The following is a 26,158-nucleotide window of genomic DNA, read 5'->3' on the forward strand; positions in this document are numbered from 1 at the left end:
CCTGAGAGCCTCAGTTCCTGGAGGGGACCATGCTGGGGGTGCTTACTGGGGACCAGGACGCGGCGGTGGCTGTGGTGCCACACTCGTGATGACAGCCCTGCCTGAGGGGCTCGCTTTGCTCAGCTCTGATGTGGCTGAGACTCAGGCGCCTGACCTGTCCCCCAGCCATTCCCACGCCCCTTTCTGTCCCGATCTCAGGGTTGGGCTGGCCCCTCTTGCCTCGCACAGGTTTATGGCCTAGGAGTACATTCCCCGCCTATGCATCCAGGTACGGTTCCAGGGCCAGTGAGCAGGCCACGTCCCACCTCCAGGCCTCAGTTTTCTCATCTGTACAGTAGGGTAATGGTATTTCTCCTGCGCTTACTTTAAGGATTAAATGGAAAAACCTGTATTAAGGATTGCCATTTAAAGATTAAATGGAAAAGCCTGGGCCTTTACTTACTGAAATGAGAGAGCCGGAATTATTTGGAGAACCTGCCCCCAGATGTGCCTGTACCCCTCATGAATTCTGCATTCCGAGGGACTGAGCTTCATGGAATTCTGGCGTCTTCTGGCCTGCAGGCGAGTGGGGCTGGCCACAAGGTTGCAGGGGGTGGGGGTCCTGGGGACCCCTGCCAGGTGGTGGGTATGCACCCGGCCTTGGGGATGAGGGTTTGAGTGGGTGCCTGGTCCATCCCACTCTCTACCACTGTGTCTGTAAACTCGTGCATGGATTGTTTAAAGATAGTACGGCAAACCTCGTGATTATAAAAGTATGATTGGGCCGGACGCGGTGGCTCACGCCTATAATCCCAGCACTTTGGGAGGCCGAGGCGGGTGGATCACGAGGTCAGGAGTTTGAGACCAGCCTGGCTAACATGGTGAAAACCCCGTCTCTACTAAAAAGAAGTACAAAAAAAACCAAAACAAAACTATGATTGGACTGATATTATTTACGTGGTTTTCACTCCTAAAGGCACACCTTTGTGTATAAAGCACAAGTCAGTATTCATCACTGATTCCTTATTCAGTTTTCAAACTACCTTTGACTACCTTTTATTACTTTATAAATAATTTTAAGCACAATTTTGTTGGCCCCTTGCCTGCTCCCCGGTGTGGGTGTGGCCAGAGTCCTTGGGGTCCCCCTCGCATTTCCCGGGTGACCACACAGCTGCCTCCTGCTCAGGTGTCACCGCCTGGGGACTTTCTCCTCTGTGAAGGGCCTGTTCTGGGCTCTTGCCCCTCCCTCCTCTGTGCGTTTCCCTTTTCTTGATGGATTTGTAGAATTTGTAGAATTCTTTCCATACTCTGACCACACGCCCTTTGCTGAAGATACACATGTTGCAAAGGTCTGTCCTTCTCGGCTTGTTTTTTTCTCTTAGTGTTGGTCTTTATTTTTCAATATTTTAATGAAGCACGATTTATCAACAATGTCCTTTGTGCCCTGTTAGGGTTTTTGTTGTTTGTTTGTTTGTTTTGCCAAAGGCCATGTTTCTCTTCTGCTTTTTTTGTTTTGTTTTGTTTTTTGAGACGGAGTCTTGCTCTGTCGCCCAGGCTGGAGTGCAATGGCGCAATCTTGGCTCACTGCAACCTCCACCTCCGGGTTCAAGCGATTCTCCGGCCTCAGCCTCCCAAGTGGCTGCGACTACAGGCGCCCGCCACCACACCGGGCTATTTTATTTATATTTATTTTTGAGACGGAGTCTCGCTCTGTCGCCCAGGCTGGAGTGCAGTGGCACGATCTCGGCTCACTGCAGGCTCTGCCTCCTGGGTTCACGCCATTCTCCGCCTAGTCCCAAGTAGCTGGGACTACAGGCGCCCACCACCAGGCCTGGCTAATTTTTTTGTATTTTTAGTAGAGAAGGGGTTTCACCGTGTTAGCCAGGATGGTCTCGATCTCCTGACCTCATGATCCACCCACCTCAGCCTCCCAAAGTGCTGAGATTACAGGCGTGAGCCACCACCAGGCCAATACATTTTTTAAAAATTGTAGTCAAATATACACAACATGAAATTCACCATTTTAACCATTTTTTAAGCGCACAGTTCAGTGGCAGTAAGAACATTCCCATGGCTGTCAACCCCTCACCTCTGTTTGCAGAACTTTTTCATCATCCCTGACCGAAACTGCACCCATTGAACACCAACTCCCCTCCGCGGTCCCCCAGCCCCTGGAAACCTCCGTTCTGCTTCCTGTCTCTGAACTGTCCTGCTCTGTGCCCGCGTGTGAGTGGAACCCCGTGGCGTTGTCTCTGTGTGCCTGGTGGCTTTCACTCGGCATCGTGTCTTTGAGGTTTACCGGGCTGGGGGGTGCATCAGAATTTCATTTCATTGTTGTCATGGTATGGACAGGAAACCTGGCTCAGAGAACATTTGAGGAACTGGGTGTTTAGAGTCACTGAGGAGAGGAGGCTGGACAGATTGTTCGGTTAGTTACAGCACTTCTTCGAGTTCCGCAGGGCCGGGAAACGCTGCCCCTTGGGGTTCTCTTTGCTACTGGATGGAAATCATTTACTTCTCTTTTGGTTGCATATAGGAGACTTAGGATGTCACAGGGTACGGGGTGTCATCACTACTGAGTTGCAAATGAGGCAGAGGTCGCGAAGGGTGCCTGTTTACTTTATTTCCAAGTTTTCGATGACTGTTCTTTGCAGGATCTCTTCGTGACCACAAATAACCTTCATGTAGGGCTTTGAGAAGTGGGTGTCTCGGAGTTTTGTCACAGAGGCGGCAGAGGAGTGGGCAGCAGCACCAGGGCCACAGGCACTGAGCACATGGAGGGCTGCGGGGCTGCTCCTGGGCGCTTTGTAGGAAAGCCTGGGTTCCGTTTTCAGCAGCCTCTCACTCCAGAGGAGATGACTTTGCTCTTCTTGAATCTTGTGTCCCGAGCCTCAGAGCCCAAACCCAAGACCCCTGTCTCTGAGGTTTCACCGACAGGGCCTGTGGGTGTTGGGTGAGTCTCCTCCCCTGGGCGCAGTCTGCACGGGGGTGTCCTCCCCGCGTGTGGAAGGCCGGGCACAGGGAGCTCAGGACAGCATCAGCACAGGTTTCCTGAGGGGGCCCTGCAGGCTCTGCTCCCACAGGACCTGCGACCCTGAACCCTGAATGTGGGCCTATGCCCGATGAAAGAAGATGCGTCCTCAAGCACGACAGCCTGGGCTTGGCCCCAGCTGCGCGATCTGTTTGAGAAACTACCGCGATGTAGGAGACGGCAGGTTCACACGGAGCCGCTGCCGACGGCTACGAAAGGGACACAGGCTCGGGGAGACATTGGCTTCCGAGTTCCAAGCCCGGGGAGAGTGGACACCCTGTAATGAGCGCTTCAGTCACTTCGCAGCAGCCAGCCTCGGGGGAGCTAGGGAGGGCTTTCCCCCCAAGTATCCCAGCCAGGCGGCCGCAGCCAGGTCTCCCTCATCCCAGTCAGTGCCGGACTGGACCAGAATGTGTCCTGGAGTCCTGGCCACCTCCCTGGTGCCATGTGACAGCTGTCTGAGGCCAAGTCAGTGTGTGTGGGGCATTGCAGCCTGCTGCACCCACACCTGGGGCTCCCCACTTCCTGGCCTGCCGCTTTGAGGGAGCAGAAGCCGCCATTGAGGACAAGGTGGAATCGGTTCATTTCACGCAGAACCAAGAGCGTCGGCCTGGAGGAGGTCACGTCCTCTACTGGGCCTCACGTCACTGTTTCGTGAGGATCCGATTGCTGTTCCCCCAGCCCCATACGCGACAGTGAGTGGGGGACAGAGCTCCCGGGCTCCCAGAAGGAGACCATGCGAGAACCCATTCCCGCCAGCATCCCCCGGCCCTGCCGACTCCGCCTCGGCTGGGAAGGCCGCGCTTCCTGCCGCTCTGTGTGAGGTGTAGACGCTGAGGCTGAGGGATACATCCCCGAGCCCCGCAGGTGAGCTGGGAACAGAATGTGACCACCGACATGGGCCCTCTGGGAGTCACAGGGGATGGTCGTTCAGAAGGTCCAGCTTCATCTGTCAGTGCAGTTTAGGGTCTGACTTGGGGGAGGCACAGTCAGTATTGAGTCAATGTTGAAGCAGAGATAGGTTCCTTGAGGAAGGCAGACAGCCTTGCTGTGACAGAACGAGGAATGGTTTTGACCTGCCCGTCTGTGTTAATTGAAGGGATGATACATAATTTTAAATAACCTCAGAAATTATTAACATCTTTTAAGGAACCTTAATGTTTCTGGAATGAAGAACTTTGTTTTCTTTTTTTCTTTTTTCTTTTTTCTTTTTTTTTGAGACGGAGTCTCGCTCTGTCGCCCAGGCTGGAGTGCTGTGGCTCGGTCTCGGCTCACTGCAAGCTCTGCCTCCTGGGTTCACGCCATTCTCCTGCCTCAGCCTCCTGAGTAGCTGGGACTACAGGCGCCCGCCACCACGCCCAGCTAATTTTTTGTATTTTTAGTAGAGACGGGGTTTCACCATGTTAGCCAGGATGGTCTTGATCTCCTGACCTCATGATCCACCCGCCTTGGCCTTCCAAAGTGCTGGGATTACAGGCGTGAGCCACTGTGCCCGGACTGTTTTCTTTTCTTTTCTTTTCTTTTTTTTGAGACAGGGTCTTGCTTTGTGGCCCCAGGCTAGAGTGTGGTGGTGGGATCATAGCTCACTGCAGCCTCGAATTCCTGGGCTCAAGGGATCCTCCTCCCTCAGCCTCCTGAGTAGCTGGAATGACAGGTGTGTCCCACCATGCCTGGCTAATTTTTTTTTTTTTTTTGAGACGGAGTCTTGCTCTGTCGCCCGGGCTGGAGTACAGTGGCACAACCTCGGCTCATTGCAAGCTCCGCCTCCCAGGTTCACTCCATTCTCCTGCCTCAGCCTCCCGAGTAGCTGGGACTACAGGCGCCCACCACCATGCCCGGCTAATTTTTTTGTATTTTGTTAGTAGAGACGGGGTTTCACCGTGTTAGCCAGGATGGTCTGGATCTCCTGACCTCGTGATCTGCCCTCCTCGGCCTCCCAAAGTGCTGGGATTACAGGCGTGAGGCACCGCGCCTGGCCATGCCTGGCTAATTTTTTAACAAATTATTTGTGGAGACTATAATCTTAGCATCTCTCCTGGTCTCTCACTGCTGGACTCAAGTGATCCTTCTGCTTCAGCCTCCCAAAGTGCTGGGATTCCAGGCATGAGCCACTGTGCCCGGCCAAGATCTTAATTTTTTTAAAAAAATAGTCAAGGACGTGACGGAGTCTGTGCAAAGCCCTGTTGGTTACTTCGGTGAGAGCCGGGGTCTGCTTTCAGGGCAGAGGGAAGGATCACCGCTTACTGCTGACCCTGTTTCTGGGCAGACCAGATACTCCAAGACCAGGCAGCATTTTAGCAGACAGAACACCAAATCCTGCTTGGACGCAAATGCAGTACTTGGCAGTGGAGGATGCATAAGCACCTTTAAAACAACTAGGAATAGACCCATCGAAACTGAGCAAATTGTGCCAAAATTGTAGCACACACACGGCTGCTTTTCATACTCCTTATTTCCAGGTATTATGAACCGAGGGAAATCAAGTCGACTTTCTGCAAACATTCTTGGGTTGTCCATACATCCACTGGAGTCTTCTGTCTTTTCCTATTCTCTTTGGCATTCAAGACCAATTGTGCATTTCACTTTGAGACAAGCGCCTCTTCTCCCCTGATGGGCAGGACTATACTCTGATACAGCTGGATCCACGCTCACACCCCCTGTCCACTGCAGCTCCTACTGGGGTCCTCATTTTTTATTTTTTATTAAAATTTTTGAGACAGTCTTGCTCTGTCACCCAGGCTGGAGTGCAGCGGCGAGGCCACAGCTCACTGCGGCCTTCACCTCCTAGGCTCAAGTGATCCTCCCACCTCAGTCTCCCAAGTAGCTGGGACCACAGGTGCGCTCCACCATGCCCAGCTAGTTTATTTTTATTTTTTGTACAGACAGAGTCTCCCTATGTTGCCTAGGCTGGTTTTGGACTCTTGGGCTCAAGTGATCCTCCCACCCCAGCCTCCCGTGTAGCTGAGACTACAAGCACGTGCCACCATACCCGGCCAATTAATTCTTTATGTAGCCTAGATATTAGTCCTTTGTTAAATGTGTCCCTGGCGTGTTTTTTCTACCAGCCTGTGTCTTGTCTTTTGATCCCATTACCCGTGTCTTGTGCTGAGCAAAAGTTTTTAAATTTTGATAAAGTCCAGTTTATCAGTTTTTTTCTTTTATGGAAGAACTCTCTGCCTAGCCCCAGATTCTGCAGATATTTTATTCTCTTGTGTGTTTTTTTCTTTCCCTTCTAGTTTTATGTTTAAGTCTCCAATTCATTTTGGGGTTATTTATTTATTTATTTATTTGAGATGGAGTTTCACTCTTGTTGCCCAGGCTGGAGTGCAACGGCGTGATCTAGGCTCACCACAACCTCCGCCTCCTGAGTTCAAGTGGTTCTCCTGCCTCAGCCTCCCAAGTAGCTGGGATTATAGGCATGTACCACATTCAGCTAATTTTTTGTATTTTTAGTAGAAACAGGGTTTCTCCATGTTGGTCAGGATGGTCTTGAACTCCTGACCTCAGGTGATCCGCCTGCCTCGGCATCCCAAAGTGCTGGGATTAACAGGCATAAGCCACCACACCCAGCCTTTCTTTTCTTTTCTTTTCTTTTTTTCTTTTCTTTTTTGAGACAGAGTCTTGCCCTGTTGTGCAGGCTGGAGTGCAGTGATGTGATCTCGGCTCACTGCAATCTCTGCCTTCTGGGTTCAAGCAATTCTTGTGCCTCAGCCTCCCAAGTAGCTGGGATTATAGGTGTACACCAGCACGCCCGGCTAATTTTGTATTTTCAGTAGCGACAGGGTTTCACTGTGTTGGCCATTCTGATCTCAAACTCCTGGCCTCAAGTGATCTGCCCACCGTGGCCTCCCAATGTGCTGGGATTACAGACATGAGCCACCATGCCCTGCCTTTGGGTATTTTTTTTTTCTTTTTGAGACAGAGTTTCACTCTTGTTGCCCAGGCTAGAGTGCAATGGCACGATCTCGGCTAACTGCAACCTCCGCCTCCCGGTTTCAAGTAATTCTCCTGCCTCAGCCTCCCGAGTGGTTGGGATTATAGGCGCACATCACCATGTCCAGCTAATTTTTATATTTCTAGTACAGATGGGGTTTCACCATGTTGGCCAGGCTGGTCTCAAACTCCTGACCTCAGGTGATCCACCCACCTGGGCCTCCCGAAGTGCTGGGATTACGGACTCGAGCCACCGTGCCTGGCCTTTGGGTAATTTTGAATGGGGTGTGAGGCTTGGGTGGAGTTCAGCACATTTGCGTCTGGACGTTTAGTTGCCCCAGCTGCATTGGCTTCAAAGGCCGGTTCTTCTCCCCTGAATTGCTTTTGCCTCTTTTTTAAAAAAATCAGTTGGGCAAATTTTTTGTGGGTCTATTTTGGGTTTTTTAAATTCTGTTCCATTGATCCATATGTCTGTCCCTCTGTCCATACCACACAGTCTTGATCACTATAGTTTATAATAAGCCTTGAAATCAGGTAGCCTGATTTCTCCCACTTAATTCTCTCTCAGAATTGTCTTAGCTATTTTCATTCCTTTGCCTTTTCATATATATTTAAGAATGAGCTCATCTATATTTACAAAAGGTCTTGCTGGTATTTTTTTTTTTTTTTTTTTTTTTTTTTTGAGATGGAGTCTCACTATCATCCAGGCTGGAGTGCATTGGCATGGTTTCAGCTCAGTACAACCTCCACCTCCCAGGTTCAAGTGATTCTCCTGCTTCAGCCTCCTGAATAGCTGGGATTACAGGCACCTGCCTCCACGCTCAGCTAATTTTCTTATCTTTAGTAGAGACGGGGTTTCACCATGTTGGCCAGGCTGGTCTCAAACTCCTGACCTCGTGATCTGCCCGCCTTGACCTCCCAAAGTGCTGAGATTATAGGCGTGAGCCACCGTGCCCAGCCTTTTTAAATTTTATTTTATTTTTTTGAGACGGAGTCTTGCTCTGTCTCCCAGGCTGGATGGAGTGTAGTGGCATGATCTTGGCTCACTGCAACCTCTGCCTCCCAGGTTCAAGCGATTCTCCTGCCTCAACCTCCCGAGTTGCTGGGATTACAGGCATGAGCCACCATGTCTGGCGAATTTTTTTAGTTTTTTTTTAGTAGAGATGGGTTTCACTGTGTTGGCCAGACTGGTCTTGAACTCCTGACCTCAAGAGATCCGCCCGCCTCAGCCTCCCAAAGTGCTGGGATTACAGGTGTGAGCCACTGCACCCAGCAGTCAAATTGTTCTTATTGTTTCCACGTTATCCTTTTGCTATCTGCAGGGTCTGTAATTATGTCTCCTGTTTCATTTCTGATACTAAAATTAATTTGTATCTACTCTTTTTTCTTTGTCAGTCTTGCTAGATGTTTGTCAACTTTATTGATCTTTTCAAAAACCCAGCTGTTTCATTGATTTTTTTTCCTCCTCTGTTGTTCTTGTTTTCAATTTTATTGATTTATGTTCTTATTTTTATCATTTCTTTTCTTCTGCTTGCTTCAAGTTTTTGGTTTTTGTTTTTTTTATCTGATTCCTTGAGATGAGAGCTTATATAATTGATTTGAGACTTTTCCTTTTTTCTAATACATCCATTAATGCTATAAATTTTCCTCTCAGCCCCACCTAAGTGGTGTCCCACAAACTTTGGTATGTTGTATTTTTCTTTTCATTGTATTTGATTTTCTTTTTTTTTTTTTTTTTTTTGAGACGAGTCTCGCTCTGTCACCCAGGCTGGAGTGCAGTGGCGCGATCTCGGCTCACTGCAACCTCCGCTTCCCGGGTTCAAGTAGTTCTCTGCCTCAGCCTCCCCAGTGGCTGGGATTATAGGCGCCCACGACCACGCCCGGCTAATTTTTTTGCATTTTTAGTAGAGACGGAGTTTCACCATCTTGGCCAGGCTGGTCTTGAACTCCTGACCTTGTGATCCACCCGCCCCAGCCTCCCAAAATGCTAGGATTACAGGCATGAGCCACCACGCCCGGCCCGTATTTGATTTTCTTGAGACTTCTTCTTTGACATATGGATTACTTAGTAGATATATGTTATTTCCATTTCTAGATTTCCCTGTTACCTTTGTTACGATTTCTAGTTTGATTCTACTGTGGTTAGAGAACACACTGTGTAATTTTAAGTCTTGTAAAGTTCTTGAAGTTTTCTTTCTGGCCCATAATATTGTCTGTCTTGGCATATTTTCCACAGGCACGTGAAAAGAACATATGTTCTGCTGTTGTTGAGTGGAGAGTTCTGTAATGTCAATTAGATCCTGCTGATGTTATTTAACTCACTCTATCTCTGCTGATTTTCTATCTAGTTCTATCCTTGTTTAGAGAAGGCTGTTGAAGTCTCTACTAGAATTGTGGGTTTGTCTTTAGTTCTATTGGTTTGTGCTTCATGTATTTTGTAGTTCTGTTGTCTGGTACATGGACATTTAGGATTGCTGTGTCTTAGTGGATTGATGCTTTAATTATTATGTCACGTCCTACTCTATCTCTGATAATTTTATTTGCTCTGAAATATGCTTTATTTGAAGTAAAACAACCCTTGCTTTCTTTTATGTTTGCATAATTTATCTTTTTCTATTCTTTTTATTTTAACCTACCTATATCATTATATTTGAAGCAAGGTTTTTTTTTTTTTTTTTTTTTTTTTTGACAGAGTTTCACTCTTTCACCCAGGCTGGAATGCAGTGGCATAGTCTTGGCTCACTGCAAACTCCGCCTTCTGGTTTCAAGCAATTCTCCTGCCTCAGCCTCCCGAGTAGCTGAGATTACAGGTGCCTGCCACCATGCCCGGCTAATTTTTGTATTTTTAGTAGAGAAGGGGTTTCACCATGTTGGCCAGGCTGGTCTCGACCTCCTGACCTCAGGTGAGATCCACCTGGCTCAGCCTCCCACAGTGCTGGGATTACAGGTGTGAGCCACCGCGCCTGGTCAATAGAATAGATTTTAAAATATGACTCAGCTATATGCTATCTAAAATAAACTCACCTCAGGCTGGGCATGGCAGTTCACGCCTATGATCCCAGCACTTTGAGAGGCCGAGGCGGGCAGATCACAGGATCAGGAGTTTGAGACCAGCCTGGCCAACATGGTGAAACCCCGTCTCTACTAAAAATACAAAAAATTAGTTGGGTGTGGTGGCACATGCCTTTAATCCTGGCTACTTGGGAGGCTGAGGCAGGAGAATTGCTTGAACCTGGGAGGCAGAGGTCTCAGTGAGCCGAGATTGTGCCATTAAACTCCAGCCTGGGCAACAAGAGTAAAACTCCATCTTAAAAAAAATATATATTCTTTCAATCTCTGTCTTTTAATGGGTGTATTTAGATCATTTACATTTAATGGAATTATTGATGTGCTGAGGCCTTGTCTCCTATTTTAGTTTTTGATTCTGTTCTGTCTTTTGTTTCTTTTTCCTGCCTTCCTGTGAGCCACTCGATTTTTAAAATTTCATTTTGGTTTATCTGTGTTTTTATTTTTGAAATAACATCTTTATTGAGACAGTTTACATGCCATACAATTCACTCATACACTGTATAATTTAGTGGTTTTTAGTATATAGTCACACGCTGCATAACAGCAGTTCAGGGGACAGCGTATACAGTGTTGCTCTCATGAGATTATAATAGAGCTGAAAAATTCTATTGCCTAGTGACAATGTAGCCATCATAATGTCATTGCACAATTACTTTTTTTTTTTTTTTTTTTTGAGACAGAGTTTCACTCTTGTTGCCCAGGCCGGAGTGCAATGGTGTGATCTCGGCTCACTGCAACCTCTGCCTCCTGGGTTCAAGCGATCCTCTTGCCTCAGCCTCTTGAGTAGCTGGGATTACAGGCACACACCACTATGCCCAACTAATTTTTGTATTTTTTGGTAGAGACAGGGTTTTGCCATGTTGACCAGGCTGGTCTTGAACTCCTGACCTCAGGTGATCTGCCCTCCTTGGCCTCCCAAAGTGCTGGGGTTACAGGCATGAGCTACTGCGCCCAGCCACACAATTACTTTTTTAAAAAAGATAAATGTAGTGTAGCCTAAATGTTCGGTGTTTATACAGTCTTTAGTAGCGTATAGTAATATCCCAGTCCTTCACATTCTCTCACTACTCACTCACCCAGAGCAATGCCCAGTCCCGCAAGTTCCATTCATGATAAGTGTCCTATACAGTTGTACCATTTTTAATCTTTTATCCTATATTTTTACTGAACCTTTACTATGTTTCGATACACAAATGCTTCCCATTGTGTTACAGTTGCCTATGCTATTCAGTACAGTAACATGCTCTATAGGTTTATAGCCCAGGAGCACTAGGCTATGCCATATAGCCTAACTGTGCAGTAGGCTGTACCACCTGGCTTTGGTTTTGTTTCTGTGTTTTTGAGATGGCGTCTCGCCCTGTTGCCAGACTGGAGGCAGTGCCGCGATCTCGGCTCACCGCAACCTCCGCCTCCCGGGTTCAAGTGATTCTCCTGCCTCAGCCTTCCACGTAGCTGGGACTACAGGTGCCCGCCACCACGCTCGGCTAATTTTTGTATTTTCAGTAGAGACAGGGTTTCACCATGTTGGCCAGATGGTCTCGATCTCTTGACCTCGTGATCTGCCCGCCTTGGCTTCCCAAAGTGCTGGGATTACAGGCGTGAGACACCGCGCCCGGCCCATCGAGCATCGTTTAAGTGCATTCTGTGGTGTTCACAGAACGACAAAATCACCTGCGGTGTTCAGAGAACAACAAAATCACCTAATGATGCATTTCTCAGGATATATCCCCATCGTTAATCAACACGTCTGTATTCAGAGTTATGCAACCATTACCATCGTGAATTTTAGAACATCTTCATCACTCCAAAAACCACACCCTTTAGTAGTCATTCTCATTTCCCCATCCCTCCCCCACCCCCACTGCTCCCGGCTCTAGGCAACAACAAATTTTTTTTTTTTTTTTTTGAGACAGAGTTTCCCTCTTGTTGCTTAGGCTAGCTCTTGGCTGTGTGCAATCTTGGTGCGATCTTGGCTCACCGCAACGTCCGCCTCCCGGGTTCAAGCGATTCTCCTGCCTCAGCCTCCCGAGTAGCTGGGATTACAGGCATGAACCACCACGCCTGGCTAATTTTGTATTTTTAGTAGAGACGGGGTTTCGACATGTTGCTTGCCGAGGCTGGTCTCGAACTCCCGACCTCAGGTGATCCGCCCGCCTTGACCTCCCAAAGTGCTGGGATTCCAGGCTTGAGCCACTGAGTCCAGCTAAATCTTTTTTTTTTTTTTTTTAATCTTTTTAAATGATCTGTTCTGGACATTTTATATAAATGGAATCTCATAATGTGTGCCCTCTTGTGACCAGCATTTTTTTTCACACTTAGCGTAATGTTTCGCTTAGCGTAGCGCTCATCCGTGCTCTCCTAGTACTTCATTCCTATCATTGCTGAATGACATTGTATGGATATTCCACATTTTACTTACCCATTCAGCCCGTGATAGACATTTGTGTATTTCCACTTCTTGGCTATTGCAAATGATACTGCTAGGAACACTCCAAACAAGTTTGCGTGTGGATGCATGCTTTCCTTTCTCTTGGCTGCATACCTAGGGTTGGAATTGCTGGGTCATGTAGGAATTCTATTTGACCTTTTGAGGAAATTCCAGACTGTTTTCCATAAGTGGCCTTAACATTTTGCATTCCTGATCGCTACATCTCTTTACATTTCCACCAACCTTTGTTTTCCGTCTTTTTGATTATAGCCATCCTAGTGGGTATGAAGTGGTATCTCTTTGTGGTTTTGATTTGGATTTCCCTGACGGCTAATGATGCTGAGTATTTTTGCGTGTGTATATTGGACATTTGTGTATAGTATTTGGAGAAATACCTTTTCAGATGCCTTGCCTATTTTTAAATTGGGTTATTTGTCTTTTTATTGTTGAGTTGTCAGAATTATTTATACATTCTAGATAGAAGTCTCTTGTATGGTTGGCAGGTATTCCCTTCTATTCTTTGGTTTCTTTTTCTTTCTTTTTTTTTTTTTTTTTGAGATGGGGTTTCACTCTATTGCCCAGGCTAGAGTGCAGTGGCACGTTTGTGGCTCATTGCAACCTCTGCCTCCTGGGCTCAGGTGATTCTCCTGTTTCAGCCTCCCGAGTAGCTGGGGTTACAGGCACCCACCACCACACCCGGCTAGTTTTGTATTTTTAGTAGAGATGGGTTTTCACCATGTTGGCCAGGCTGGTCTCAAACTCCTGACCTCAGGTTATCCACCTGCCTTGGCCTCCCAAAGTGTTAGGATTACAAGCGTGAGCCACCATGCCCGGCCTCTTTTTACTTTCTTTATGGTATTCTTTGAAGCACAAGATTTTTAAATTTTGAGGAAGTCTAATTTATCTGGGTTTTCTTTCCTTTTCTTTTTTTTTTTTTGGAGACAGGGTCTCTGTCACCCAGGCTGGAGGACAGTGGCGTGATCATGGCTCCAGCCCCTTCCTACAGCCTCAACCTCCTAGGTTAAAGTGATTCTCACACCTCAGCGTCCTGAGTAGCTGGGACTACAGGCATGTGCCACCAGTCCTGGCTAATTTTTTATTATTTGTTTATTTACTTATTTATGTATCTGAAACCGCGTCTCGCTTTGTCACCCAGGCTGGAGTGCAGTGGCGCAATCTTGGCTCACCACAACCTCTGCTTCTCAGGTTCAAGCAATTATCCTGCCTCAACCACCTGAGTAGCTGGGACTACTGGTGTGCGCCACCACATCTGGCTGACTTTTGTATTTTTAGTAGAGACAGGATCTTACCATGTTGGCCAGGCTGGTCTTGAACTTCTGACCTCAAGTGATCTGCCCGCCTCAGCCTCCCAAAGTGCTGGGATTATAGGCATGAGCCACCACGCCCAGCCTAATTATTTATTTTTTGTAGATACGAGGTCTCACTATGTTGCCGAGGCTGGTCTTGAACTCCTGGGCTCAAGCGATACTCCTGCCTCAGCCTCCCAAAGTGTTGGATTACAGGCGTGAGCCACCTCACCTGGTCTGGTTTGTTCTTTCCTTTTGTTGCTTTGCTCTTTGGTGTCATATCTAAGAATCCGTTGTTTAACCCAAGACCACAAAGATTTATCCAGTCTTTTCTTGTAAGAATTTTATAGTTTAACTCTTACATTTAGGTCTTTGAAATATTTTAAGTTAATTTTTGTATATGGTGTGAGGGAAGGGTCCTGCCTCATTCTTTTGCATGTGGCTATCCAGTCGTCCCAGCACCACATTTTGAAAAGACTGTTCTTTCCCCATTGAATGGTCTTGGCACCCTTGTTAAATTAATTGGCTGCAGACACATGAATACATTTGTAGACTCATCTGTTCCATTGATCTAAGTCTGTCCTTAGATCAGCACCATACTATATTGATTACAGTAGCTTTATAGCAGAAATTGGGAAGTATGACTGCTCTAACTGCGCTCCTCTTTTTTAATATTGTTTTGGCTCTCCTGGGTCCCTTGCGTTTCCATATGAATTTTTAGCATCAGCTCGTCAATGTTGGCAAAGAAATTAACCGGAATTTTGATAGAGATTGCATTGAATCTGTAGATCAATTCGGGACGTATTCCTTAATTAACATTATTAAGGAAGACTTTAATAATGTTAGGTCTTCCCATCCCATGAATATGGATGTTTTACTTATTTAGATCTTTCATTTCTTTCAACAAAATTTTGAAGCTTTCAAAGTATGAGTTTTACACTACTTTTGTTAAATGTATTCCTATGTATTTTATGCTTTTTGATGCTGTTGTAAATGGAATTGTTTACTTGATTTTATTTTTAGGTTGTTCATTGCAAGTGTAGAGAAATACTTGTGATTTTTGTATACTGAGTTTATATTTTGCAATCTTGCTGTGCTTGTTCATTCTTCCAGTAGTTTTTAAGGATTAGGATTTACTTTTGTCTTTTTTTTGAGACAGGGCCTCACTCTGTCACCCAGGCTGGAGTGCAGTAGTGCAGTCATAGTTCACTGCAGCCTCGATCGCCTGGGCTCAAGTGATTCTCCCCCCTCAGCCTCCTGAGTAGCTGGGACTACAGGTACACAACACAACGCCCAGCTCATGTTTGAATTTTTTGTAGAGATGAGGTCTTGCCGTGCTGTCCAGGCTTGTCTCAAACTCCTGGACTCAAGTGATCTTCCAGCCTTGACCTCCCAAAGTGCTGGGATTATAGGCCTGAGTTACCATACCTGGCCTACAGTTTCATTATATTCTGGGGGCTCTAACAGTGTTAGATTTGTAAAGTTGCACAGTATCTTCTAGCCGATGAGGGCACAGCTGTTTAAGTGATTTTTTTTTTTTTTTTTGAGTTGGAGTCTCGCTCTGTTGCCCAGGCTGGGGTGCAGGTGGTATGATCTCGGCTCACTGCAACCTCCACCTCTCGGGTTCAAGTGATTCTCCTACCTCAGCCTCCTGAGTAGCTGGGATAATAGGCGCCCACCACCACACCTGGCTAATTTTTCTATTTTTAGTAGAGATGGGATTTCACTTTGTTGGCCAGGCTGGTCTAGAACTCCTGGCCTCAGGTGATCCACCCGCCTTGGCCTCCCAAGTGCTGGGATTACAGGCATGAGCCACCTTGCTCGGCCTCTTTAAGAGATTTCGTAATCTTGTTTGTGCATACCCTTCCCAGGTAGGAAAAACTCTATACTTTATGGGAGGGAAAGGCTCGTCCTGGTCCTGGTGATGGACATGCAGAGAACTTGCAGGCTCGGCCACAGGTCAAACGTAAATCTGGAAAATGGCCCCTCTTCTTATCTCGGAGGGAAGAGTTTGCTTCTGCAATGTACATGACCTCTTTCCTGGATTGAAGAACAAAGATGACCAATAGGCACAGGACTCGAGCCCCTCATTGGCCCTGCAGGCATCTCCACAGGATCAGCCCACAGAGTCAGACCCCAGCCTCCAGGGCCCCCTCGCTGGTGCGTTGCTCCCAGGTGCTCTGCACAGCATGGCCGAGACCAGCCCAGGGGTCCCGGGAGCTGCTCATCCCTGGTCCCCGCCACGTAATGGGAATGCAGCTCAAACCACACGTTTGACAGGATAGAGATAGATCGACAGACTTGGCCCACAACCAGACACAGAAACAGTCCCGGGGTAAAAGGGTTCAACAACAACAAGAACAAAAATCAGAAGAAAACAGTGATGGCAAAGTCTGGGTTCTTCTCTTGGGGAGACACAAGAAGACAGGCATGGGGTTGAGCACAGGCCATGTACCTCATGTTTCTGGGATGTCCTGTGAACGTATAATTTTATTTATTTACTTATTTAGAGACAGGGTCTTGCCCTGTTGCCCAGACTGGAGTGCAGTGGCACGATCATGGCACACTGCGGCCTTGGCCTCCCAGGCTTAGGTGATCCTCCCACCTCAGCCTCCCAAGCAGCTGGGACTACAGTCACACACCACCACACTTGGCTAATTCTTTGTATTTTTTTGTAGAGATGGGGTTTCGCCATGTTGCCCAGGCTAGTCTTGAACTGCTGGGCTCAAGCAGTCCACCCCCGCTGACCTCCCAAAATGTTGGGATTACAGGCATGAGCCACTGTGCCCAGCCTGTATAATTTTTAGAGTGATAAATGAGGCTGGTGTGAACGTACAGAGAACAGGTATTATGTATTTAACTCATCGATGAAGGAGCAGGTAGGATGGTCACTGGCTGGGAGAGGGCCAGAGGAGCCTCTGGGCCTAGGCACTGAAGACGAAGTGCTACCAGATCTTGCTAGACAAGGTTTAAACTGGTTAATGCCCCACGGGCCAAAACCTCACTGTCTTTGGGACTGTCTTTTCTATAGAGAGAAATCTTTGCATGTTTCCTGGACAAAAGCTGACATGTATACCTGTAACTTTCCAGGGTCCGGGTAGATGGCAGGTCAAAGGTGCATCCTCCTAGGTAAGCGAGTGACTGCTGGGTGGTCCCTTGGCGTTGGGGGGAAGTATTTGCAGTCATCATGTTGCTTAGTTGCTAATTTCTTGCTAACTTTTCTTTCTTTCTTTTCTCTCTCTTTCCTTTCCTTTCCTGTCCTGTCCTGTCCTTTCCTGTCCTGTCCTGTCCTGTCCTGTCCCGTCCCGCTCTATTGCCCAGGCTGGAGTACAGGTACAGTGGTGCAATCTCGGCTCATTGCAACCTCCACCTCCTCGGTTCAAGCGATTCTCCTGCCTCAGCCTCCTGAGTAGCTGGGATTACAGGTGCACACCACCACGCTCAGTTAATTTTTGTATTTTTAGTAGGGATGGGATTTCGCATGCTGGCCAGGCTAGTCTCGAACTCCTGACCTCAGGTGATCTGCCCACCTTGGCCTCCCAAAGTGCTGGAATTACAGGTGTGAGCCACCGCGCCCGGCCACCAACTTTTCGTAATGGCCTGCTCTGTACCTGGGCCATTGTACCTGGGCCTCTGTACTCTGTATCTGTATCTGCTTCATGTGCTTGTCCCCGCCCACCCACCTGGCTTCTCGCTGGTTCCTGAGCCTGCTAGACCTCTGATCTGCCTCTTTCTGACCAGGAGGATGTTGCCACCTGGCCGTGTGAGGGCTGAGGCTGGGGGCTGGGGTAGACCTGCTGGGTCCAGGTGTGAGCTGCACAGGGTCTTAGCCCCCAAACGTGTACACGCATCCTTTTGGGTACAATCAGCACGGCCCATCCATCCGCCTTCTCCCACCCCAGCTGCCTTCTCTCTGTCTCCAGCCCCTTCTTGTGGCCAAATGCCATGGACCCCTCAATGGTCAGGGTTCCTGGGTGAGGGGGCGGCCTGGGAGCTGGGCCTGGTGACCTCCAGCATCTGGGCCTGGAGGGAGGGGACCCCTCTATCTGAGGGCTGTGCCTCTGTGTGGTGAGTGCCCGGGAAACGGAGCTGCCGCCATGGGCAGAGCCTGCTGTGGGTCCCAGTGGCTGGAGGCTGGGGCAGCCTGGGTTTGGTGACCACTCCAGCTGGGGTGTCAGGAGTCCTGGCCTGTCCCTCCCGACCAGGCAGTGGGAGACACCGGTAGCCGGCACAATCTGAGCTCATGGTGGGGGCTGTGCAGACCCTGATGGGGTTTAGGGGCATTCAAGGGGAGGAGGCAGAAGAGGAGCCCCTTACCTGGCATTGTTCCTCCTCCCCTAGCCACTGAGGGGGCGTCCGTCCGTTCTAGTATGTGACAGAACCAGGGGCCCCTTGTCCCCACCCTGTGATGGTGCAGAACAAACCATGGCCTCAGGCCAGGGCATCCTGGGGTGACACCCTCCCCTCCCCCTTTCACCTTCCCCCGGACCCCTGTACCCAGTCTCTCAGGGACTGGCTGTGTTGGGGGTCTTTCTGGATGCAGAGGAGAAGGCTCTAGTCGGCTGGCAGATCCCTGGATAGCCATGTCTGGCGGGAGGGATGAGCAGGGGAGGGCTGAAGCCTGGAGACCGGCAGGCTGGTGGGGACGTGCCCAGGGCTCTGAGGGTCCCCCTGATGGCTCCGTGCTCACCGGCTATGTTTCTCACGCTCTTCACCTGGGAGCGTCCTGCGGCCCCAACTGGCACCTTTGAGATCCGACGGGGCTAAGCATGTGGTGCTGGGGTGTGGCCTTGGCCAGGGAGGATCAAGCAGGGCTTGGCCTTCTCGGGCCAGGGACTGAACCAGATGAGTCAAGGCAGAGTGGCACCCCCCACCCGGCCCCAGTGTGGAGCTGACCCTCAGGGAGGGGAGAGGGATGGGGCCTGGGCCTGGCCCTGTCTTCTGGAAAGAAGCGCCTGCTGCCACAGTTTCACAGTTGCCATTCCCGAGCTGTAGAAGTTGGGTGTTTGTATTTATGGTCTTTATTTTTCATATCGGTAATTACCTTTTATGGCCCCGGCTTAAAGGCAGCCCAGCCGGCTCCAGGGCCTCTTCGTGATCCCAGAGCCAAGTGCAGGCCTCCCCACCTTCCGCCGTTTTTCCCTCTTTTACACAAGATTCTTCGGTGTTGCAAAAGAGCTTTGGGAGATTTGGGTTTTGTGGTTAAGATTCTCACACTGGAGCACGAGGACAATTATGTGCAGCTTTTATTTGGCCCCTAGGATTCTTACTACATTATCCGTATTTCCTTTAATTTGTGGGATTTCTAGTAAATGGGCTTAAAAATAGGTCTGGGCATGCCGCCAGGGCAGATGCGGGCAGCCGGCATCTCTGCATCCCTGTCTCATGGCAGAGTGGGGTCACCCTGTGTCCCTCGGCCCTGTGCCTCCTGCAGGTCCCCCGAGGCGGCTCCCCATGCGCCCTGAGGAGGGGACAGGGTGCGGCCCCTCTCTTCTGGTCAGGACATCGGGGTGGGTCTTGGCTGCAATTGAGTTAGGGTGGAGGGGTTGGGGTCCTTTTGACGGCGAGGTAGGGACTCTGACGGAGGCCAGGCCGAGTAGAGGGCTGGGGAAGCCGGGTGACATGCTCATGGGCCACACGGATACACACACAGGCCCAACAGTCCCCATGTAGCCAGCAGCCCTGCCCAAGGCAGGCTGTCCCGTCCTTGTCATGGTGGAGAGGACCAAGGCCAGCCGTATGCAGGGTGTCCCCGTGGCTGGCTGGAAGTCCCGGCCCTGCGGCCTGCTCAGGTTCCTTGCTGGGCCTGCTGACCTGGACGCGTTGCTGGAGGAGGGACTTGCCTTTTGTTTAACGTCTAGCGGACTTCGGCAACCCCCGTGCTTCCTGAGTGGACCACACACCCAAGGAGGCGGCCCGGGTGGGGTTTCCCAGCCAGGGTTCAGGTCACTCCCCTGTCCACTTTCTCAGGAGCGCCAGGTCTGGGCTCTGGGGCCTCTCGCGCAGCCCCCGTGCCGGCTTCTCTCTGGAGGTGCTGAGCTGGCACGTCCTAGGGCCCTGCTCCGGATGGGCTGGTGCATGCATCTGGACACCAAGCATGGCTGTGCCCCTTGCTTAGCTCTGCGGGCCCCTGTGCGTGTGGCTCTGGCCTGGGCACCTTTGGCCTTAGCCCTGAGGGTGTCCCTAGTCCCGGGGAATGGCCCTGCTCCTGGGCTCACTGGGTGGCAGTTTTGCCCCCAGATGTCCCAGCTAAAGCTTCACCTCCAGGGACCCTGTGATTGTTTCTGTGCTGCTTGCAGGGGTTGGGACCGTCTCAGGCTCTGATGTGGGTTCCAGATCACGCTTCTCCCCTGCCCCTGACCCAGCACCTTCCCTCTACAGCCCCCACACTGCCTCTCCCTGCAGACAGGAGGGTGGGGCCCAGGGGCCAGAGCCACGCCTCCCACACCTGGGCCTCTGCTACCCATCCAGGGGCAGCGCTATCCACTGGGGTGGGGTGGCGGTCAGGAGACCATCCTGCCCCGGCCCCTGCGTCCCCTCCATGGCTTGGGCTCTGCCAAGGACCTTTGTCCAATCCCATGCCCCAGCGTGAGGCATTGCCCGAAGTGTGCAGGTGGGGGCTATTCCGAATCTCCGCTGCTGTGTGAGTTGAATCTTTTCCTTTTTTCAACTTTTATTTTAGATTCAGAGATACGTGTACAGGTTTGTCACCTGGGTGCATGGTGCGATGCTGAGGTGGGTTGCGATTGAGCTCGTCACTCGGGTGGTGAGCATGGTACCCGGTGGGTTGGTTTTCAGCCTTTGCCCTCTTCCCTCCCTCATCCTGTTGTTCTAGAGTCTGTCATTCCCATGTTTATGTCCGTGTGTATCCAATGTCCCATCTTTCTGAAGAGCTGAGAAAGCCCAGGTCCCAGACAGGAATGTCCAGAGGGTAAAATATGGATGGCCAGGGCCCTGGGGAGCCTCCGGAGCCCCCTCCTGAGCAGGTGCCTGCTGCTTCCGCCGGACACCCCTGAGGATGGGATCCCGGGTCCCTGGCTGGGAAGGGCCTGGGCCAGGCACTGGGAGCCGTGGGGACCGGGCAGGATGGGGTGGGGCAGGGATGGAGGTGGCCATGAGGTGCTGCGGGTGTCTGCCCTGTAGTTCGCCCTTTGGGGCAAAGGCAGGGCGAGGTTGGTGACCCCAAGGACATAGCCTGGGTTCCCTGCTGCCCAACTCCAGGCGGAGGTGGCGCCAGCAGCCCCCTTGCCAGGGCCCAGAGGCGTGTGGCTCCGGGCGTCATTGGGCCCCCCCGTCCCCAGCGGCTGATGTAGTGTTTCTGTGTCGCTCTGATTTACATGAGAGTTTTAAGCATAATTAGAAATGCAGGGGAGCTTTGTGTCTTACCTCGCCTCGACTATTTATGGCATGATATGCAGATGAGGAGAGCTATGAATATTAACCATGAGAGTGTGCCGTGAAGTCGCCGTCCCTAATGGGCTGGGTGACCAGCGGCGGGGCCCAGCACGCTCCAGACCGCCTCCCATTGCCCACCTCTGACCGTCGGTGCCTGGGATCCGACCGCTTCCACAACCCCCGGCCCCAGTGGTGATGATCAGGCCACAGCTGCTCCAGGCCATCAAGAGAGGGGGTGAGCGAGCGAGGAGGGTGCTTCCCCTCCCGGCCGCTCCGCCTGGGCAGCCCCAATCTCAGCTTCCACCCGGCCGAGCCAGTGCAGGGGAGACCCTACTGCAGCCCTGGGGGAGGAGGGGGCCCTGCGCTGGAGCTGGCGCTGGCTTTTTAAGTTATTAAACTATGCCCGAGGGAGACGCTCTTCAAGCTTACGTTATTTAAATTACAAATATGAGTGGGGGAGATTGTCGGCTCTTTTCGAAACACAGCTTAATTCTTTGGAAACCTTCTAGAATGTTTTGTGGTGTGAGGGAGCATCCCACAGTGTGTGGACCCAGTGGGTCTGCTGGCTGGGGTGGGGCCATGGGGCGGATCTGGGGCTCAACAGGAGCCACCCCAGCCCCAGCTGTCCCTCCCCACCCTTAGAGTCATTCTCTTCCTCTGAGCCATCCCTGTTGCCGGTCTGTGCTGTGTTTGTCCCCCAAGTCCTTACCCATAAGAAAGTCAGAATATTCTGCAAGTGAAGGTTAGAGATGAGTGTGTTGGTGGCCAGGGGCCATGCCTCAGGTGAGCCGTGGCTGCTTGGGTCATCCCCCATAAGCGCAGGGCTGGGCTCAGTCACACAGGCCCCTGGACCAGAGCCCCGGCAGAGCCAACGCCATGGGCCTATTGGATGCAGAGCCTGCTGCTGCCGTGGATGGAGCGTCCTCCCAGCCCTCCCTCGAGGTACTGGCTGCTGGAGGCCCACCCTGGAGGTGGGGGCTGGGGGCTGTGCTGTCCAGAGGCCGCCTGCCGTGTCCCTGGCTTCATCCCCTCTATCTGTGGGCCTGCCCACGGGTGGCCGAGAGGAAGGGCTGATACACGGCATTGTGGATTTGCAGGTCCTGGAGTACTGCCCTTCTCCATCTGGGAAGAAAGCTTCCAGGCAGATGTTCCTTAGCGCAGTTACCGCCGGCTCTCACGGCTGATGCTGGCCCTGGCTTGTGGTCTGGGGTAGAAGCCGCCTAGGGACCTGGCTGAACGGAGAGAGCCCGGCCTGGACCCAGCCCTGCATGGCTCTCCTCCGCCTCCCAGGCTGGGGCGACAGTGACAGTCCAAGGGGGTCCGTCATCCCAGAGACCCTCCGTACCTCTGTGACCCTGAAGCTGGGGACCTTTGCGCCCCTTTCCTGGATGGAACTCTCCTCTCTGCCACAGAGTCCTTAGGGCCCTGGCAGGTCAGGGTCGTAGCTACCCGGGGTCTGTTGGGCGGGGCCAGGCATCCCCTCTGGCTCTTGTGACTTGATGACCAGAGACCACCCAGGAAGGATGATGGCTAGGGGCCTGGCCCTGCTGCCTCCCGACTGTGAGGTCTCAGTTTCCTCATCTGTATGTCCAGTAGCGGGGAGGTGAGCACACGGCACACGCCATCCTGGCATTTGTGGGGGCCTCAGGGTTGAGGGGGGTTCTGGCCGCCGAGGGCCCTGGCCCAGAGCTCCTGCATCTCATCTGCATGGAGCTGGTGGTTCCATTAGCAGCCAGGCCTCCAGGCAGCCCAGCTCTGCTTTCTGGCATTTTAAAAGTTTAATGCAAACCTGAGGGCTAAGCTGGTGCCACGCCCAGCTCCCTGAGGCCCTGGCACATCCGGAGCTGGGCAGCCTCTACCCCCCAGGGTTAACCTCCGGGCCCCCTGCCGCCCCCTTGTCCTCCCTAGGGCCTCTCTTCTGAAGGTATAGGGTCAAAGCAAATCCTCCTGGAGCCTGCACCGTATGGGAAAGGGAAGGCGTTGCGCGGAGGTGGGCAAGGTCCACGGGGAAGCAGCCCCCAGACCGTATTCCTAACACCCCTTGTGCTCCTGCTGACTCCAGAGCACCTGGCACAGCAGGCCTGCCCCATCCCCACACCTTCTCACGCTCCAGGAGCGCCTTCGATTGACCTTTCAGGAGATGTCCTCACTTAACTAACTGCCAGGCAGTCTCCACCAGGGGCCGGGGCTGGGGGTAGAGGGACTCTCCCCTCCGCAGAACGTTTCCTGTGCCCCGCCTCTCTCCTTCCCCTACCACGTGTTTAATGGCTGTGCCTTTGCTGAGGTCCAGAACCTCTTATTAGATTGGTGAAATTAAATCCTGCAAGATAATTTAATTTAATTTAATTTTTCTCGCCTCCCTTCCCCTTGCTGGTGGTGATCCTGCAGAAATTCAGTGCCGCATTCCTCTGGTTTGCTGTGCTGGGCTTAGAAAGTGCTTTACAATCTAGGGGTGGAGGGGGCAGGGTTTCTGGGGACTCTGGGCGAGGCCCTCAGACCATGGAGCTGCCTGGCTGGGCCCCAGGAAAAGGGCTCCTCCTGTTGGGCTGCCTGACTGGTCCCTGTCCCAGTCCTCTGGCCTGGGGGATGCTTTCAGGGGTCTTGTACCTGCCAGAGCCTCTGCTCCTGGGTACTTGATGCCAGGACCCAGGTGCCCTGGCCTGGCACCAACCTTGTAACCTGTGTCCTTGTGTGAATCCTGCCGGGACGACACTCAGGCAGGGGGGTCGTTCTGGAGACGCTGCCCCAACCCCTGTGTGCGCGTCCGGCTGCAGTTCCAGTGAGCCCCTGTCCTCCCGGTGGGCTCCTCTCACCCACCAGCAGGTTGCTGGGTATGGGGCTCATCATGGTCGGCAACCCCTAACCCCAGGGCAGGGCAGGCCTGGATCTCAGCCTTCCTCAAGTGAGGCTCTGCAGAGAAGAGACCCCCCACTCCGACACCGCAGCCACCTGTATTTTCTTATTCCTGAGGGTGGCTTGTGGGCTCAGAGGAACCCAGCCTCCTCTGTGTGTCTGTGTGGGGTGGGGCACCGAAGGCTGGCACAGCTGCAGGGAGTGGACTCGGGCCTTGGGTCACCTGCAGAGGTTCTCCAAAGTGGGTTCCGTTCTGAAGGGCGTTTTGAGAGCAAGAGTCGTTGGTGCCACAACCCTGAGGATGGCTGGGGTAAGCAAAGTTGGCGACCTCTGATTTTTTGCCTGGCTCTGCAGAACTTTCCATAAGTGAATGAGTGTGTTGAATCTCACCGAGAAGGGGAAACAATAGGAAGTGTTGCTTGGGAAGCAAAGTGGTGGGGAAACTGAGTCACCGGAGAATGTGCAGGGGAGGGTGGGGATGCCCTGATGCCTGAGAACCAGGCTTGGCCCCTGGCCTCCTCAGCAGACAGCCCTGCTCACGTACCTGGGCCCACCTGGGCCCTCGGCCCCCTCCTCTCTGGGTGTAGCAGGAGGGTCAGCCCCCGCGTGTCTGCTTTCCTGGCCCTGGGGGCGTGAGCCAAGCCTTTATTTTATTCTTTTCTCCTAAAGTTCAGCTTTGTTCTTGAGCCTTCCAAGAAAGCAACCTAAAACCAGCTCCTGTCCGGCTCTCAGCAGGCTGGGGCGTGGGGCTGCAGCCTCACCGGTGCAGGTGGCCTGAGGACAAGCCAGCAAAAGCTCCAGTTGTCCTCGATCCCCAGGGACCACACGGCCCCATCACCTTCAAAGGGAATAATGGTCCCTTCTCTGGGAGAGCTGGTCTGTCCCCCAGCCCTGGGGCTCCAGCTCCTGAGGTGCGGACGCAGGCCGAACTGGGCTGGGCGCTAAGACGCCCACCTGGATGCCCAGCTGAGAGCTGCTCTCCTGCCCAGGTCACAGCAGGTTGCAGGCATCACCGGCTTTCTGTGTGTGAGGCTTCAGCCGCCGGCTTCACAAACATTGTTCCATTCACCCCCAGGAACCATCTGAGGGTAAATTATAACCCCAGTTCACAGCTCAGCGTCTGAGGCTGCGGTGTCCTTACAGGAAGTGGCTGGTGCCCACGGGACCTAGGATTTCAGCCTTGCCAACAGGCCAGGACCCTCTTGCTGCTGGAAGGGACAGGCTGAGAGCCTACATTGTCCCTTGCTGTCTGTGTCAGCCCTGGCTGCTGCCCTGCCCAGCCCAGGCACTTGGGACCCCCAGGAACCGGTGCGCCGTGCTGGCCTCTGCCTGTCCCCTCTTTTGGTACAAAAGCCCCTGTATGACTCAGACATCCCTACCCCCCTGTCCTTGGGGCGAAGTTGCCCACAACAGAAGCCACGGGCTCTCTGGGAGGCTCCTGGTGGTGGGCGCAGTGGGGCTGTGAAGGGAGCTGTTTAGGGGCCTCTGCCCTCTGTGCTGTGTTGCACAGGCCCCTCTCTTGTACCCCCCTGCCCGGGCTGTGTCCAGCATTCAGCCCTTGCCGAGCTTATGAGGGCACTTGGCAGACTTCCTGGATGAGGCAGAAACTAAGTGGGGACCTGAGGGTGGAGGGTGTGGCGGGGAGGGTGACAGCTGGGCCCTGTGTCTCCTGGCCCGGTGGAGCCCAGCTCATCAGCATGGCCGAGTGGGGATGTTTCTGTAAACGCCCCCATCCCAGTCTCCCTGAGTTGTCACCAGCCCCTTGTAGGAGGCAGAAAACACTAGGCACGAAGCCACCTCCACGGGCCTTTGCCGGCAGCTTCCCCGCACCTGGATCTCTTCCCGTCCCCATTCAGTGGCTTTTTGTCTGGTCTGGAGAAGCTGAGCCCATGGTGTGTGACTAGGGAGGAGCCAGATGGCCCTCTCTCTGGTCTCCGGATGCCTCAGAGGGGCGCCGGGAGTGAGGGGCAGGGCGGTGTCGCCTTGACTCCCACCAGGCCTGTTTGGGCCTCCTCCGCATCCTGCTGCCAGGGTTACCCCGAGGGTGGTGGAGGCAGCTGGCCAAGCAGGAGGGGGCTCACCTCAAGGCCTTGAGCCTGGACCCTGCCCCTTCTTCTGGGTGGAATGTGCTCTTCCTGGGGGTCACAGCCGGTGGCAGGGAAA

General features: G+C 52.1%; 1 protein-coding gene across 1 annotated transcript in view; it reads left to right on the forward strand.

The window, feature by feature from the left end:
* The window catches only part of NACC2 (NACC family member 2), an 89,209-nt gene that overhangs the window by 16,508 nt on the left and 46,543 nt on the right, over positions 1-26,158 (forward strand). The window lies entirely within an intron of this gene.

This window comes from Pan paniscus, chromosome 11, assembly GCF_029289425.2.
Source record: "Pan paniscus chromosome 11, NHGRI_mPanPan1-v2.0_pri, whole genome shotgun sequence".
Classification (NCBI taxonomy): domain Eukaryota; kingdom Metazoa; phylum Chordata; class Mammalia; order Primates; family Hominidae; genus Pan; species Pan paniscus.